The sequence below is a fragment of the Lygodium microphyllum genome, chromosome 11 (genome assembly GCF_053477565.2).
Source record: "Lygodium microphyllum isolate KBCC chromosome 11, Lygodium_microphyllum_v1.1.10, whole genome shotgun sequence".
NCBI classification, from domain to species: domain Eukaryota; kingdom Viridiplantae; phylum Streptophyta; class Polypodiopsida; order Schizaeales; family Lygodiaceae; genus Lygodium; species Lygodium microphyllum.
Genome location: NC_141145.1, coordinates 70,902,423 through 70,920,500, shown reverse-complemented (window position 1 = coordinate 70,920,500; position 18,078 = coordinate 70,902,423). Strand labels below are relative to the sequence as shown.

General features: G+C 45.1%; 1 protein-coding gene and 1 pseudogene across 1 annotated transcript in view; both read right to left on the bottom strand.

Annotated features, from left to right (window-relative positions):
• The window catches only part of LOC148028937 (callose synthase 9-like), a 213,448-nt gene that overhangs the window by 145,425 nt on the left and 49,945 nt on the right, over nucleotides 1-18,078 (bottom strand). The window lies entirely within an intron of this gene.
• LOC148028939 (uncharacterized) lies at nucleotides 5,391-5,931 on the bottom strand (annotated as a pseudogene).

Below are 18,078 nucleotides of genomic sequence, written 5' to 3'. Positions count from 1 at the left end.
CCAGACCCACTTCCTCCAAGTATCTGAGGATGGTTTCATCACCCGACCCAATTACATGGACACACAGCTGCCTCATGGACTACGCACAGTTATTGGTCAGATCCACACCTCATCCCACCACCTGAGGATTGAGACAGGCAAATGGGAGGGTATACAGACAGAAGAACGCATATGCCCACTATGCGACAGAGAGCCAGAGACAGAGGAACACTACATCTGCCGATGCACTGTATATTACGACATACGAGGTAGATACCACTGTCTGTTTCGAGAGGGTTTTGGACCCCTGAGACGGATCATGCAGTATGAGGATCAGAGATGCTTGGGATTTTTCCTCTTGGAGCTCCAGAGGCGCAGAGCAACAATTCTACGGAGTAAGAGGCCCCCACAGCTCGGCTCACATAGACAGAGAGCAGTCACTGACTTTTTCATGGATACACGACACAGTATGGCAAATACCACTACTACTGCCACACAGCCTACAGGAGTACATCATCATTGGACCTCATCTTCTGTAGGTGTCCCTTTGGATAGAGCAGTGGCACTTAGCCGGTCTAGGCGCCCACGTCCACCCGGACGAAGGCCTAGACATCCACACCACAGACAAATTAAAGCCATCATTGAGCGCCACAAGAGACAGATGCCAAGACGCCTCAGCTATGCAGAGATACACCTCCCTAGAGAACAGACATATCATTGATGGAGAGTTTTCCTTTCTCTACTCTCACTTTCAAATCACTGACATGTTTCCCTTTTATGGGACACTATTTCATTTCCTTTTCAGTCTTATAGGCATGTTTTTCATCTTTTTTCTCGTTCTAGATGAGAAACACACCATCATTGTATGTACTGCTTTGGTCTCATAGGCCACATTGGCCTTTTATAGACGTTAATATACTCTCTCTCTCTCTCTCTAAAATAATTAAATTAAGTAGTAAATGTTTACATCAGACCATCTTGTCAATATTGAAAATAACAGACATGAAGGAAAGTCTACACTAACTCTTAACACAGAAATGTCACACTGAAAGTGCAACTGGTGTGGAGCGAACAGTATCCACCCAAGGAACAGCAATGTCAGGAAGAACCAGGTCAGCAAACACTATAGAGGTGATTTGCCACAACACTAAACCCCGAATTCGGGCAACATGACCATGAATGCCAGGTACTGAATCAAAAATGAACGCATTCCGAGTACACCAAATATGCCACAAGGCTGTCCATCTAAGGAAATGGAAAAGGCTGGAATAATCTGAACTCAAAGAGGTCATGGAGATCATCTTCCCCATAATCCACGAACGAGCTGATATCTGGTGCTAAGTCAACGAGGACCACACATGGAAAACAAAACTCCAAATCTGTCTTGCAATAGGGAAAGAGACAAAAAGATGAAGCACTGTCTCATCACACAAAGATCTTACGAGCACGCAGCACATTCCCAGTAGTAAGAGCCCCAATAAGTAGCACTTTTCCTTGATACGGAAACTTAGATTTCGAGAGTTGGATGAATCTGTCCTGCCACTTCTTTCTGCTATCCTGAATATGTGATACTTTATTTGCCTTATCCGTGACCCATCTCTTGGCCTCTACCAGCTGATGATATATGTGATTGGCTGACCTTTTCTCGAAATCATGAGGAATCACAAACATCGGATCATGCCAAGGAGACAAAAGCTGTAATGTAGGCAAAGGATAGTAGCTCATAAGTCTGTCCTATATGGCCATCCAAATATCATGATACCCTCTAGGTACCCGAAAGTGCTGACAAATACACCAAAAGGAATAAAGATTGATCTGCCCAGGAATGACACCATCCCAAGAATAATGATATGGCTGCTGGATTGTTGCTTTCCTACAGCACTGATTCCTGCATTTACTAATCTGACAACAATGACAGAAGGACTATTAAGCTTGCTCATTCACTGTTACAATAAGCAAAGAATAGTGTCCAAACCTAGATGTTAGCTACTAATTCACCTCCCAACCTTGGCACAACCTATTTTATCAATCTGATTATACCTTATTAAGTTCAATTCATGCCTGCCACATCATCATATTACTTGGCTTTAGCATTGTTCACACACATTAAATGGCCTAAGCCCATTAATTAATTGGTTTTAGCCTGCATGTTCACATGTGTCTTTCACCCTTACATAGCAATTGCCCTCCTAACCTTGTGCAGGTATATTCTACACAGACAGTCATGGCTTCTAATAATGTTCCCCCATAACTATACATTCATCAATATGGCAATGTTACCTTTAAAATAAACCACTACAAACATGAGCTGTTGAAGGTGGCGAAAACATGTAATGGCATGAAAATTATGATCTTCACCTGTTTGCTAGCTACATTAGGCCGTAGATATCTTTGAATCTCTGCATAAATCTTTAATCTATAAGATTCACATGTTTCTACTTCCAAGATTGGCCCCTCTGCACTATCCAATGCTAGGAGTGGAAGAGGGTGGAGAGATCGAAATCATGTTGTGCTTAATGGTACATTGTAAAATTTGTCATTTAAAAAAACCCCATCCTTGGCCAATGACCTGCTAGAGGTTGCTTTGTACAACTGCTCGCCAATAGAGCCATGAATGGCATCAAAGATTCCAATTATGCTTTTGATAGGTCGCCAATCTTCAAGGTTTGATGGATATATATCTACAACCCTAAACAGACTGCAGTAAATTCCTGAAACATAAAAACTCGGTTTCAAGCCGATTTAAATTTTTAGAACTTACAGTTTGGTCTATGGCATGGCACGTCAATAGGCCACTTTTGCAAACACAATTATGAGTGCATATACACATGTCGTATAAGCATCTGCTTGATTTTTTTCCCCGATCCTTTGACTTTAAAATCCCTTGACTTGCCCCTTGTAGGTGTCAATGAATTCATTTCCACATCGTCTTCTCTTCCTTGTTTGCAACATACCTCAACTATCAATAGAGAGGGTAGTAGGAATTAACCTATTATTGTCAAGGTCAAAATTGTAGTAGAATGTGATTGCTATGATAGAAGAGGAGGGATGCTGAGGACGTGAGGCTTCCATTGACATAGAAGATGAAGCAGAAGAAGACATTGAGTGAAAAGAGAGAATATAATAGAAAAGCTTGTGCAAAAATGAAGGGATAACACACACTTTGCTAAACTATTTGAGTTTTTTGGAAAAAAGGGAGGGATACTATAGTGGAGGGAAAATGTTTGGGTGTATTATTCAAGAATTTCAAGAAACTGACCAGGATACTGCAAGGTTGTGTGGGATTGACAAGAGATGTCACCATCTACTATCTTTAATTGTGCCAATAGTACCTCTTGTTTCTTGTGCCTCCAAGAATTTATGCTCCAAAAATACATTAAAATGCTTATTTTCAAAAATCTATAAAAATAAGATAAAAGACTTCAAAATTGGAAATACCCTATTTTACAGTAACGGTAGCTCTTCTCCTATTGGTTGAGATGCTTTCTCTCTCTAAAAATAAAAGGCCCAAACTTGAGTCCAAACCTCCCCTAATGGGTCTTATAGTCCCTCATAGTAAAAACAATCCTAGTGCACATAAAAGTGAAGGTTTACCCCTAGCACTTGTATCTAGGCAATTCACCCCTCTAAGGACCAATCGTAGTGATGGGTTCCCTCCACCTACTACTTTAGTCATTTCAAATTCTATCTCTATACTTTCTATGATAATGCAATGGCCATCTTTGACATATGTGCAAGTGGTCCAAATTCCAACAGGTACAATGGCCTTTCTCCCTTTAGGGTACCCATTGCCCATGTTCAATGAAGATCCAAATGAGAGTGTAGAGTTACATATAAAGGATTTTCAGAAGCTAGCATTCAATTGCCAAGTAAATGAGCAAGCTTACCACATGATGTTCTTTAGCATGACCCTAAAGGGCAATACAGCCCGATGGTACTACCTCCTTGTGGCTAATTCAATCATCAATGTGCAAGGGTTTTACATCCTCTTTTGCCCATCTCCAAAAGTTTACAACCCTTTTCTAGTCTCTCTTTTCCTCTGTAATATGTGATTCTTTTTTTCATAAAGGTTGCTAAAATGAAACAATAATAGGATCTACAAGAGGTCATCTGCCAACATGCAAAAGCCATATTCACAATAGAAAATATGACACAAAAAAGCCAAAAATGTGACGGCAGGAAATAGAAAACTTGTTGAAGGCCTGGAATACTAAGAATATACTGCACCATCACACACAAGCAGTGCTTGAAGTCATGCCACATCCTAATAACAACCCTTATTGATATCATAGAAGCTACATGCCACAACAATAAACCCTCTAATGTGACCAACAAGAACATGAATAATAGAGGCACAGTTGAAGATAAAAGCATTTCTAGTACGCCAATTGTGCCAAAGTCCAATCCAACATAGAAATTAAATAAATGAGAATGTTGCAACTGCAATGTGCCACTTTTGGGTAATCTTCCCAAGCATAGTATCTCAAAACAGAACCTCTTTTTTGGAAACACCATTTCAGACATGTTTTGGGATTCACCATTGTTTTTCCTTTACTAGGTCTATGAAAATAATTTTTTGTTTAGGGGGAGAGGCCTTGAACATCCATCCCCCCTGCCCCCCTTCCATGTTTCAGTCTTTGGGTGATAAGCAATGTGTTTTAGTTCTCAATCTTCATTTCTAGCCTTCAAATTACACTTTTATTGCATGTGTTTGCATGCTTATCTCTCTTCATTAATGCTATCTATAGTGAGAGGATAAAAGCAATCACACAGATTTTCATCACTAAGAAAGTGATACTAACTCTCCAATCTTGCTAGCAACTTGTAACTACTAAATAGTGGCACAAACACCTGAAACCCTAAACTTATCACAATTCTTTTGATATATAAGAGATGGAGACAAGATGAAGCAAGTCCATGTGAGATGAAGGCTTGGAGTCTTGTGTAAAATTTGAGTAAGTGGTGTTATGTGCATTGATACATTAAAGTGTCTAAATATCGAATGCTAAAATCTAAAGCTCCTCCTCCTGTTTCCCTCGTTTGTAAAACTCCTCCATACTATGTTTCCAACCGGTAAACATCCCCAATCAAGGCAACAACGGGGGATATAGATGATACTAGCACACCATGGAGCAACTCTACATTGAGGTTTCTGCTTAGTCATGGTGGATAGACCCATGACAAGTATATTGGGATGATATTGATCCTCATATCCGTTCCACATTGTATCGAATCCCTAATGTTTTTAGTATTTTAAAGTATTTGTTATTTCATAGCAAGACGACCCCGTCTACGCCGCACCATAGTCAAATCAGAGCCATTATCCCGAGACACCAAAGACTCACTACTAGGCATATCAATGCACCAGTTAGGGATCGCATCATAGCTAAGATCATGTGCAGACATTGAGATCAGCTACAATCTACAGTCTGCATCACATTTTTCTGTACTCCATATGTTTTTGCCAATGTGTGGCCCACTATGATGGTTCTATAGTTACCTAGATCTAAGGGGTCTCCAAACTTGTGGATGGACACAATGTTATGCATGGTCCACTCCTCTAGGAAGCCCTCTACTAGAGCCCTATTGCACATAAAGGCAAGGAGAGGAGCCAAAATGTCCACTGCATAAATGAAGTGCTCACCCTATATGCCTATGTGATTCATCAATCGTCCATGCTACAGACACTCGATAGTTCTCCTCACCATATCATATGTGAAGAAGGTCGATGTGGTAGGGCAGTGGATGGGAAATCAATAGCTGGTGTGGAATATCATATAGTCCCCCTGCATTGGAGTGCCATATCTCCGAGTCACTGATAGGTGTGGGGCAGCAAGGCTCCCGCAATCTGCACCATGCTGTGGCTACATCTCTGCTCATGAATAAATGGTATAGATCCCAATACTATGCCTCCTCATATGCTCACTGTTTACGACGAGTCAAGGTCTTCATCTGCCTGTGGGCTTCTCTCTCTCTAATGGTCCCTAATCCTTTCTGAATTCGAAGATGCCTATACAACTCTCGGCACTCATCATCGTGCCATCTATTTTGAGGAACGGTGCCCAATCGGGTGGATGTGCTAGTGTGTATGAAGTGCAGAAAGCTTTGGAGAGCAGCTGAGTGGAGGATGAAGGTGAGTTGGGAGGTGAGTGTCCCTAGGGGGGCATGATGATGAAACTACATGAGCCCGTCATATATATGATAGCTCATATCTATACTCTCCATCCAAGCCATTTCGTCATCCCGTTGTAAATGACAAGATGGTATCACAAGACTAGCTCTACTAGATACTAGCCATAGCAAGTACTCTCTCCTCAAGTATCAGCAAATATCCTACATGTGCCGGCATCCTCTATCTCCATCACCTGAACCCTCCCTCGATCCTTAAAATCATATGTGTCAATTTTCTGCTCTACATCCTAGCAAATCTCCTACCAGGAGAATCTCTCCCTATCTTGAATAGTGTACATTCTCATCGGATAAGTCTATGAAAGGGGACTCTCCTCCTCCATCCTGTTCGCAGAGTATTTGTCAGCTCATGTGTGAGTCTGAGCTTGATCTGGGCTGGGCATTTTTATTAGGTATTTTAGGTATTTTTTTGGTATGGCATTTTATGTCATTGGGGCATTTTTATGCACCAGTCGGCCAGTATTAATGCTGTCCGACCAGCATTATTGCTCCCCACTTTTTCAGCCTATATATACTCAGTGGCTCCTCCTCAGTCAGTCACATCATCATCATCTTCACCATCTGCAGACTCTGTGGAGAGAGGAGTCAGTGCCAGTGCCAGTGCCAGTGCCCACGCAGCCAGTGACTCACTGTTATATGCGACTGTCTCGTGTTCAGATATATGGATTCCATTTCCCATGCATACATCTGAGTTCTCATCTGTATCGTGTTCTTTTCTTTTCTCTTTTTGTCTTGTGTTTCAGCAATTTATTTCAGCACATGTTTATGCTTCCACCGCTGCTCCACTTCTGACATGGTATCAGTTTTCAAGATTTGTGTTTCTGCTGTGTTTTCTTGCTGATTTCAGGACTGTTTTGTACCCCTGCTGATCAGACGACTGCTGTTGCAGCCAGGCGCCCTGTTTTGGGGCTGTTTTCAGCCTGCGTTTTTTGCAGTTTTGCCATCGCCTACTGCCTCCGCACCCTCTGCTGCCTACGCACCCTCTGCTGCCTGCGTTTTTCATCTACAGCTGCTAGCGACAGTTTACTACCTGTTTTCTCAAGTTTACAGCCTGCGTTTTGCTGATTCAGCATCTCTCGTGGCTGGGTGGCTGTTCCTTCAGGCCGTTTTCTCTGTTTTTGGCAGTTTTTCACTGATTTTTTGACTTTCTGCAGCAGATTTTGTCTTCTATTGATCAGATTTTGGGTTATATTGCATGTGAACTCTCTTTTTCGGTAGTCTGTGCTTGTGTTTTGGCTGTGTTTCCTCTCTAAATTCCATCTCTTCTCTACTTCTCTTCTTATCCTCTCCATATGGCTCCTCCGTGCACTTCCACTGATGTTACGTTACATATGACCTCGATGCTTCTTGAGCATGAGACATCCTTGAGATTACAGGGGCAGCTTCCGGCACATTATGGAGGTGAGGCTTATGTAGCTTCAGAGAGGGGTGACGGGAAGAAGAAGTCGAAGGCCCAGTGTTACCACTGTGGCAAGAAGGGACATTTGCGGAAGGACTGCAAGAAGTTAGCGGCTTCCAGGAAGAAGGAGCAGAAGACGAAGCGGGATGCTGACTCTACCGATGAGTCCTCTCCTTCATTAGACTCCGACTCCGATCCTCCGACCAAGGTGAAGTCCAAGGTGCGGAAGGGCTCCTCTTCTTCGGATCGCGGGAAGGACTTGGTGGCCCCTTCCTCGGCTGCTTTCTAGTGGTGGTGATGAGGTCATCCCTCACGACTCTCTTGTGCCAGAGAGGGAGTGTGAGCGGGTGTTCAGATGGGGCAGCCGCGCCTCATCTATACTTTTATACAAGTGCACAGGTTCCAGAGAGGGACGTCCCTGACGCATCGACTTCAGTCTGGCGGAATCAAATCCTGGAGCTGGGATTGACATCCAAGTTCATGACGAGCTGGTTCTCTGACAGAGGGCAGGAGGCTTTTGTCTAGAGCTCACATGAGGGGACACTTTGGTGGTCTGGCCAAAGGCGGGGAATCCATGGTCACCTATGTTCAGGGGCATTTTTGACAGGATGGTCTTGTATGCTACTGCGAGACATTGATGATGGACACAGAGACATGCTATGATCTTCTCTATTTTCAGGTGTTTGGTACGATCGACATCGACATTAGGTTCTCTCCGAGGCACCTTGGTGGTGGCTTGATCACCCACTGCTTGGGTATCCATGGTTCTACTTGGTGGTTCTATGTTGTATAGTTTCTAATCCCTTTTCATTGTACTATTGTATTGTATCAAATCACCCATGATCTGAGAGAGGGTGTTAGCAGAGTATTTGTCAGCTCATGTGTGAGTCTGAGCTTGATCTGGGCTGGGCATTTTTATTAGGTATTTTAGGTATTTTTTTGGTATGGCATTTTATGTCATTGGGGCATTTTTATGCACCAGTCGGCCAGTATTAATGCTGTCCGACCAGCATTATTGCTCCCCACTTTTTCAGCCTATATATACTCAGTGGCTCCTCCTCAGTCAGTCACATCATCATCATCTTCACCATCTGCAGACTCTGTGGAGAGAGGAGCCAGTGCCAGTGCCAATGCCCACGCAACCAGTGACTCACTGCTGTATGCGACTGTCTCGTGTTCAGATATATGGATTCCATTTCCCATGCATACATCTGAGTTCTCATCTGTATCGTGTTCTTTTCTTTTCTCTTTTTGTCTTGTGTTTCAGCAATTTATTTCAGCACATGTTTATGCTTCCACCGCTGCTCCACTTCTGACACATCCCCCTCTCGTCCTATTTCTAGGGCTCCCATGTTGTCGTAGCGCGTAGGGTTAAAGGTCACCACAGGGGTTTGGCAAGAAAATTGGACAAGATAGATAGAGATATGTCTTCAAGAGATAAGTAGATTACAATGAATGTTTAAAGGTCAAGAGGTACTTCACGGTGAATCACAGGGGTTTGAGAGTGAAGAATGTATGGGGGCTCAAGAGCTTAGACTCCAGAGATGGTAGAGATAAGGGAAGGGTTGAAGGTTTCAAGCCAAGTTCTTGAAGATGTTAATAGAGCTTCCAACTGCATGTTCTTAGCAAAGATCACAAAAGTATTATCTCATAAGTTCTAACTCAAATCAAGCTTGTTTTCTTGACTGTAAGAGCAATCACATATTATAAAATCAAGTACAATATGCTGTCATGTATCATAAACAACTCTGCATCCCATCATTCATACATGATGCCATAGCATGAATCAACTTTGCATGATTACATTTAATGTAGACTGTTAGAGACAAAAGCTTATGAGTCAATTACAAGGCTTGTAAGGCAAAGAGACTTGCTTCAAGAGAGCTTCATTTTGAGTTCCTGATAAGGATAAGTTACCACAACCAAGAAATACGAGAAAAAGCTCCTCTTAATTCAACTCAAAGCATCTATGAATGATCTACAAACATTGCCTTGCCATAGGGGCGTATAATACTTGTATATTTTGACAAGATATATTCTGTAGAGTAAGAAATGAATTAAAAGAACATTGTTGTAGCTAATTCTCTGAATATGGCTGAAGATATCAACCCCAAATCAACCCACGGAAGAGAAGGGATTCGAAGGAATAAAAGACGAAGAAGAATACTCACAAAAAGAAATAGAAAATATATAAGAATACTAACAGAGATGAAGCCTATCAATTTATTCCTACATTATGAGAAGATAAAACTCAAAAACATGTATAAAATAATACCTTCCTCTATGCTGCTCAAGTCGCCAAGTTGATGCCTCCATTGGCTCCGAAAGGGGGGTAAAATACCACGACTACCTCCCAGAATTCAGCCAAATCACTCCTTCATCTCCCACTTTGGAGTGTTGTTCACTGCTTGAAAACAACGATCGCGTGTCGCGCAATTTTATCAATCTCTCTTTCTACATAAAATCCTTTCAAATTGGCTGAAAGCTACATGCTTTCTTTTACATGTCATCCTAATCTAGAAGTTGTCTACAGTTTTATGGGCTTTTACAAGAGAATATATCTAGAATATCAAAAATAGGCTAAAATGTGTCCAAAAATCTAATATTTTTGAACCATGGACACTAACACTAATGTCTAAAATGGCATTGGCTCTCTAAATCACTAAGAAAGCCACGCTCTAGATTTTTTTACACGGTGTGCGTGTAGCGGCACGACAATGTGGCCTATCCCGACCTGTGAGGGGGGAAGTAGCAGAGGGCAATATATAGCATCCAACTGTGGAAAATCTCTACCCTGATCCACATGTATCATGCATGAGGATCTCGTGTCATGATGTGGACTCTATCTTGTAGATCCTACCTCATCTATACCACCACTCCTCCCAATCCTCGAGTGATGCCCAAATGTCTCCTACAACTCCAGCATCTGGACTCCCATGCCTATCCCTATCGAGACTTTGGTGTGTCTCTATGATCAAAATCAACTCATGATCCTCCATCACCTCCTCCATCCTCCCAGGGTACGTCCATAGTGAGCCGTTACAATTCCATACTGTCATCCATCTCTCTAAAGTGTCTCTCATAGGCCACGTGCCCCTATTCAACTGCCTTGCCATCAATGATAGCTTGGCCATCTCTATACGCTGCCTTCTTATCCTCCTTCCTAGATTGTATTATTTTGGGCATGTTTGTACGCCTATATTCCACCCACATCTTGGTAAGGTCATCGTCAAGGTAGATAGGATCCCTTTAGAGTCCATGCAGTACAGCTTTCTTCCTCATGAAGGTCATTCTCTCCACCTCATCTTGAAACCTTAAGATAAGTGTGCGCTTTTGTCGGTCCTTCCCAACTCTCCAAGCTTGGATAAAGAGAAGTGCTTCTTCCTCTTTGTATCCGAGGCGTATGCACAAGGTTTTACCATCCTTCTTGGGCGATGAACCCTCTTTATCGAGTATGGCATTTACCCGTATGTTTAGTCATCTTGCTTGTCTCATCCTCTCTTCTTCTAATGTGGCATGTACAATGTGTATCTCCTTTTGGTTGTCTATTTCCATCTCCTTTTTTATGTTCTTCTTGACTACCTCTACCGACCCTTGTTGCATGGCCTTAAGCTTTACATCCACAACTTTGAAGATTTCCTCCTTTCTGGCAGTGAGTGTGTTCTTTTGGATCTTTCCTTCTTCCGATCCGATGCTCTTCCATCTTAAGCATGGCTGCCTTCTCATTCCTCCATTCTTCGACTTCACTTTCGAGTTTTGCAATTTTATCTAGTAAGCCTCATTGTACTTGATTAATGCTCTTGTCCAAGGTTTTTTTTGTATTGCTGATGAGTGCTTTTAATGCTTTCTCTAGCGTGTCTAGCTTTGCTTCCACACTCGCCATCTATTTGTGCTCATCTCTATTGCAAGTTTGGGTGGTTACATGGATGGATGGATGTCAAGGCAAGAGACCAAGGCGCCCTATGAGGGCCTGAGCTAAGGCAAGTCGAGACACAAGGTGGGGCGGGTCCATGCATAGGTGGAGGTGGAGGTGGGCAGGTCAAGGTGGGGTGGGTTCAAGTGAGGGCGGTAGCGGAAGCTATAGGGAGCAAGCCTAGGGGCAAGGTGAGAGAAAGGCAGACAAGTCGGGACAAGTCCAAGTACAAGCGCAAGTGGAGGACATGTGGGGGAGCAGGTGAGAGAAAAAGAGAGAGAGAGAGAGAGAGAGAGAGAGAGAGAGGCAGGGGGACACATCAAAGAGAGATGGGGGTCAAGGCAAGTGGACAAGCAAGTGGAGGGGAACAAGTCAGGGACAGGGAGCGTTGGGCGGGGATACAAGGCGAGGGCAGGGGGTCGGGGCAAGGGCGGGCAAGGCAAGGCGAGTCAAACAAGGAGGTGGAGACGGACAGGTTGGCGAGGGGGGGAGGGGGGAGAGAGAGAGAGAGAGAGAGAGAGAGAGAGAGAGAGAGAGAGAGAGAGAGAGAGAGGCCAGGGCGCAGGCCGACCAGGCATGGCAAGGGCAAGGGCAAGGGCAAGGGGAGCTATTGTTAGATCAAGAGAGAATGACGAAACATAAATGCAATTAGAGATAGAGTTACTAGTAATGATATACCATGCACACACACACACCCACGTACACCAAGCGAATCACAAAGCACACACACAAAGAGCTATCCATTGTGATAAGGCATGTGCGAATATAGAACACTTGTTGAAATGGAGAGAGAGAGAAAGAAAGAAAGAAAGTTATATTAACGTCTTCAACAGGCCAAGTTGGCCTATGAGACCAAAATGTTGCATACAAATGTCTGGGAGATTTCAAAAGTCCCAGTGAAGCTAACATTTATGCTATGTTGAACTAAATTGAGTAGGTACAAAATGATATCTGGACTAGATACAATCTAGAGGTACTCCCAGTGCGGTGTGGAACTGCTCCTGGGGTGTTCATCCTAAGATGTCCCGCATGGGTCGGTCTAGCATGGAGAGGCTAAAGCGGCGGGGCAAGGCCCTCCGATGGCGGCGTAGTATCCCTTGTATCTTCGATCAGTGTCTTCTGCCGGGACGGGGGGCCGGCGGGGCATGGTCGCCGGGCTTTACCTCTCACTGTGGCTATTTCTAAGGTGGTCCCCAGGGGCCGGGAGGCCGGTTGGGCTGGTGGGGCCTCGGTGGTGGGGAGGGTAGCTGGTATTTGGTAGAAGTCGTTGAGTGTGCGTTGGTTGGTGGCTCCTTGTCTTTGCTCCATGGTTCGTAGGAGGTGGTCTCTGTGGCGTCGTATTTCCAGTAGAAAGAGCCCCAGGCATCTCTGGTCTTTGAATTCCATCACCTTGGAGAGTGGTCCGAATCCTTCGCTGAATAGGCAGTGGAAGCGTCCCCGGATTTCGTAGTACACTGGGCATTTACAGATATAGTGTTCCTCGGTCTCTGGCTCGAGATGGCAGAGCTGATAGATTCGGTCTTCTGGGGGGAGGGGGTTGGCCCCGTATCTGCCCGTTTCGACCCATAGTTGGTGTGAGGACGTGTGGATCTGTCCGATGGCACTTCTGACCCCGTGAGACAGGTGTGTGTCCATGTAGCTTGGGCGGGTGATGAAGCCGTCCGGGGAGATATACAGGAAGTGTTCTCGGTAGAAAGCCTTCTTGGTTCCTGGTTCCGATGTGGGGGTCACCCATGTCCTGGCGGTGTCTATCTGGATGATATCCATTCTGGTGATGCGATTTACCTCCTCTCGGCTGAGCTCCAGGTGTGGGCAATCTAGGTTGTATTGTAGTGGGGGGAGGTGGTCCATATGCAGGCCATGGAGCCGTAGCCAGGTCTCTGTTCGGGCATACCAGCACTCAGTGTCCCCTTGTGTTGCTAGCTATTTGGATGACTTCAGGGCGAGTCTGGCGTACCGGTGCCGGGGCAGGTCCCATATTCGGCGCAAGAAGGTCACGGTCTGGAAGAGGGCCTCAGCCACAAGGGGCGATGCCCCCAGCTCTGCGCGGATGATCTCGTGTGGTACGGCGGGCTTGCTTCGGATCATCCGTGAGATCATAAGTATTAGGGGTCTCTCCATCTGGTCCCATCCCTCATAGGTGGCCTCCTCCTTAGGCAGTGGCTGATCCTGTGGGGCTCTCCGCGTGTGGTAGAGATTGGACCCCCATATGGGAGCCCCGTACAGGAGGGCTAGTGTGACCAAGGTGTCAAAAAGCCAGAGCTTTGTCCGGGGTTCCTGGAACTGTATGCGGGCACATTGGTTCTCCATTGACCCGAGGGCTGCATAGCCTCGGGTTAGTCTATCTTCCGCGGCTTTTCTCAGGGTAAATCTCGGTCCAGAGAATGTAATCCCCAGATAGACGTATCTTTGGACCACGTCCACGGTTTCTCCACCATATGTGAAGGGGGGTACCGACCATCGGAGCCATTGGGTTAACGTGTTGAACACCATGACTTTGGTTTTCCCCAGGTTCACAATTAGGTCTTTGTCTTGGCAGAAGGCCTGTAGTGCGTCCAATCGGCGCTGCAGCCCTTCGGGTGTGCTGGAGATAAGGACTATGTCGTCCGCATATAGTAAGATAGGTATCAGTGTCCCTCCCAGGCTCGATCCCTCCTCGCCCAATCTATCTATGTACTCTGAGATCTCATCAATGTAGAGGCCAAATAGGGTGGGCGAGAGTGGGCACCCGGTGCCTGAACTCGGCCCGTTACCGATTCGTATAGTGCCAGTATCCCCCATCGTATTTCGGTTAGTACCTCCAGTTCCTGTAGTCTATGCGTGAGCCTCGCTCGTGGGACTGTGTCAAAGGCCTTGCGGAAGTCCACAAAGCAGCAGTACACCCGTCTTCCATGTGCTCTACCCTCCTCTATGATGGCTCTCAGTGTGAGGATATGGTCAAGGGTGCAGAACCCCCTCCTAAACCCTCCTTGTCCTGCTGCTCGATGTTGGTGTTGCTCTGTCCACTTGCTCAGCTCGTGGTCCAGTATGGATCCATAGAGCTTGGCTAGTACATGGCCAACCATGACTGTTCGGTAGTTCGTGGGAACCATGGGGTCTCCAGCCTTCAGGATAGGTATTATGGTGTTGGCTGACCAACTGGCTGGGAAGCCTTTGCATAGGGCTCTCTTGAACATGTGTGCTAGGAGAGGTGCCAATGTGTCTCTAGCATGGGTCAAATGCTGTGCTACCAAGCCTTCGTGGTCTTGGGCACGGCCATTTTGGAGTTTGTCAATGGCGTCCCGAACCCGCCCCGTGCTGAAGAATGTGGATGATCCGGGTCTGCTCCCTGGGGGCCGGGGTAGCTGGGGCTGCTTGGGTACTTGGTATAGTGAGGTTGCATATGCGTGCCAAGTGTCCGGGGAGGTGATGGGCGTTTGGGCTCGAGGTTCCTGAAACGCCTTCCATGCCTCTTTGCTATCCTGTCCTAAGAATAGCTGGTAGAATTCGTGTTCCACTTTGGAGAGGTAGGCTTGTTTCTTCCGTGGCACTAGGCGACGGAAGATCAAGCGTACCTATTTATGCGTGTGTACTCCCCGTGCTTCGTCCTGTTGAAGACGGAGCCGGGTTTCCCTGCACTCTGCGTCGTACCAGCTATTCTGTGGGACATTCTTGTTCGGGGGGGTGGGGTGGGGTGGGGGGAGGGGGATGTGTGGGGGAAGTATTCGGCAGCTGAGGTGTGTAGTGTGCCCACCAACTGTGCTGCGACCTCCTCCAGGGGTGCGTGGGGGTTCATTTCTTGCAGGCTCCAATAGAGGTGGTCGGAGTATGCGCTCGCAGTTAGCCTGGTAAAGTGGTACCTGGGGAATCTTGGGGTGTTGCTTGCTGGGGGGATTAGGTCATACCTGCAAGTTATGTCAAATTGTAGGTATGCATGGTCGGCAGCCACTGCGAGTGGGCGAGGTGATATTTTAAAGGACTGGACGTCGAGGATAAGTGATAGAGGGCCAAGGATATAGTCCACTGTGCTTGCTCCCAGTTTCTGTGTGGGTGCTCCATGCGCCCCCCATCCGATATGCAGTTGGCCGCGTGCTTGTGTGGGAAGCATGTGAGGGCATCCGACCCGGGCCATCTGTCGAGGCCGTTGAGGATGGCCAATCCGTGTGCCCCCCCTAACGCCAGTAGGTATTCGCCATATTCGGTGCACTCAGCTATGTCCTGTGACGCCCGGTTGAGTCCTATCTCCTCCGGTGCAATCTCTTTGTACATGTGGTCTTTGCTCTCGAAGAAGGGGGTCTGCCTTTGTGCTGTGCGTGTGTTGAAGTCGCCAGCCAACATGACATCCCCCAAGCTGGAGTAGTGCATGATATCTTCGTACAGTGGTAGGTATGGTGACTCGCCCTTCTGTGGTGCGTATGGGGAGTGTGCCGGTGGGAAATAGCACACCGCCATGTATATGTCTCGGGGGCGATCTGTGTGTATCCGGATCCACATGAACCGGACTTCCTCATCTTTCCGCATGACTTGCACCATGGGATGTAGCTCCTCCCTGTACAACACAACCACCCCTCTGGACCCTCGAGTCCCTCCTTTTGTTCGGGCTCTAGGGCGGCATGCCGTCTCCCATCTATATCCCCTCACTTCTGGTAAGTAGGTGCCTGGGCTTTGGTGGGTTTCTGTGTAGAGGACGATGTCCTTGCCGGTGAAGGTCTCCTGGAATAATCCTGCATCTATCTTCATAGCTCCGTTGCAGTTCCACACTGCAAAACTCAGGTGGGTCTCATAGGCCACGCCCCATCCTTGGCGCTTATCTGTGATGATGACCCGACCATCTCTGTATACTGCCCATTTTCCCACTTTGTGAGCCTCCAGGATCTGTGGCATGCATTCTTTACGGTGTGCCACCTGTGCGGGTGTGAGGTCATCCTCCAGGTAGACTTTTTCCCCTTTTAGAGCTGTCCTTTTAGAGAGGAAGGCTCGTTTGGATTCTAAGTTGGCAAATTTGAGGATAAGAGGCCTTCCCATGGTGAGGTCTTTCCCTACACGCCATGCATTTAGTGTTGTAAGGCAAGAGATCATGTCATTAAGGACTATCCTAAACTGGATGTCCTAAATTGGCTGTGAAACAAACTAAGACGACACAAGCTAGTATGGTTGTTAAAGATACCCTCCTAATTCAAAATCTACAAATGTTGAACATGGCAAAGAGTGGGCATTTAGAGCACGTTATGTTCCTTGTTTACGTGCTTCTTGCATGTCTATTGAGAATTCAAATTTGAAGTACTCTAACAATATTACTACTAAATCAAGTTTATGGATCACAGATGTACTATTGATGATCTATTATATGGTGATACAATAACTAGATTTAGTTCACTATGTCATAGGTTGTACAAGCTCAATAACTATGGTAAAAGGGTGGAAGATCACACAGGCAGTTGTAGATTCCTCAATTGTTTCAAAGGCAAAGGTTTAGTATGCACGTTTTAGACATTTGAATTTTGCCAATCTGCTATGTCTACAAAAATCTAACACTATACTTTGAATCTATTGTTGAGGCATTCACAAAACACATTAGTGAGGGCTACATATTAGGTACAATGCGAGGTGTTTTCTTTCCAAAAGATGATTCAACAGTAGTTATGTTTGTGTTTCAATGCAAACGTTATCTTTAAGCAACTACCCATACTTCATGACATTTATTTTATTCATCATTTCTCCATGCATACTAGATATATCCTTCAAAAGCTAAGTTTAAAGTGTTTTTGTGTTGTATGCATAGTTAAGAATCTATCACGATCTAAAATGGAAACCATTTGTTCCAATTGAGGGGGGAGTATATGTGTAAAGAGTTCAATGTATTTTTTGTTAAAAATTGAATAACATATCAACATACACTATCGTATAAACCACAACAACATGGTGTAGCAGAGAGAGAGAGAATGGATCTCTCACAATGATGTTACGATGCATGATATAATGTCCAAAACACTAGTGGTGCTAAGTGGGTTTATAAGTTGAAATGTAAGCCAAATGATAGTGTTGACTGCTCAAAGACTAGACTTGTGACAAGGGTTACACTCAATACAAGGGCATGGAATTTGATGAGACCTTTGCTCCCACTTGTCTTACAATAACAATTCCTAGCATTTGTGCATTAGCAACTCATAATGGTTGGAAGATACATCAGTTGAACACTCAAATTCCATTTCTTAATGGTGATTTGCACAAGAAAATATATAATTGCCAGCCTCATGGATTGGTTCGAAAAGACTGGAAAACAAAGTGTGAAAATTGAAAAAGGCATTCTAGGATCTGAATCAAGCACCTTGGAGTTGGTATGAGAATATACAAGCCAACTTAATTACAGATGGTTTTCAAAATAGTTCAACTAAAAGCATCTTATACGTCAGAGATAAGGGTAATGTGCCTCCAATCGTTGTGATTTATGTGGACAACAAACTCCTCATTGGTTCTAATAAGACACATATTATTGATTTGAAGTCCCCATTAAATTTGGCTTTTGACATGTCAAATTTGGATCTATTGTATCATTATTTCAACATTCAATTCAGACAGTCTAATGTGGGTATCGCTTACTGTCAAACAAAGCATGTTG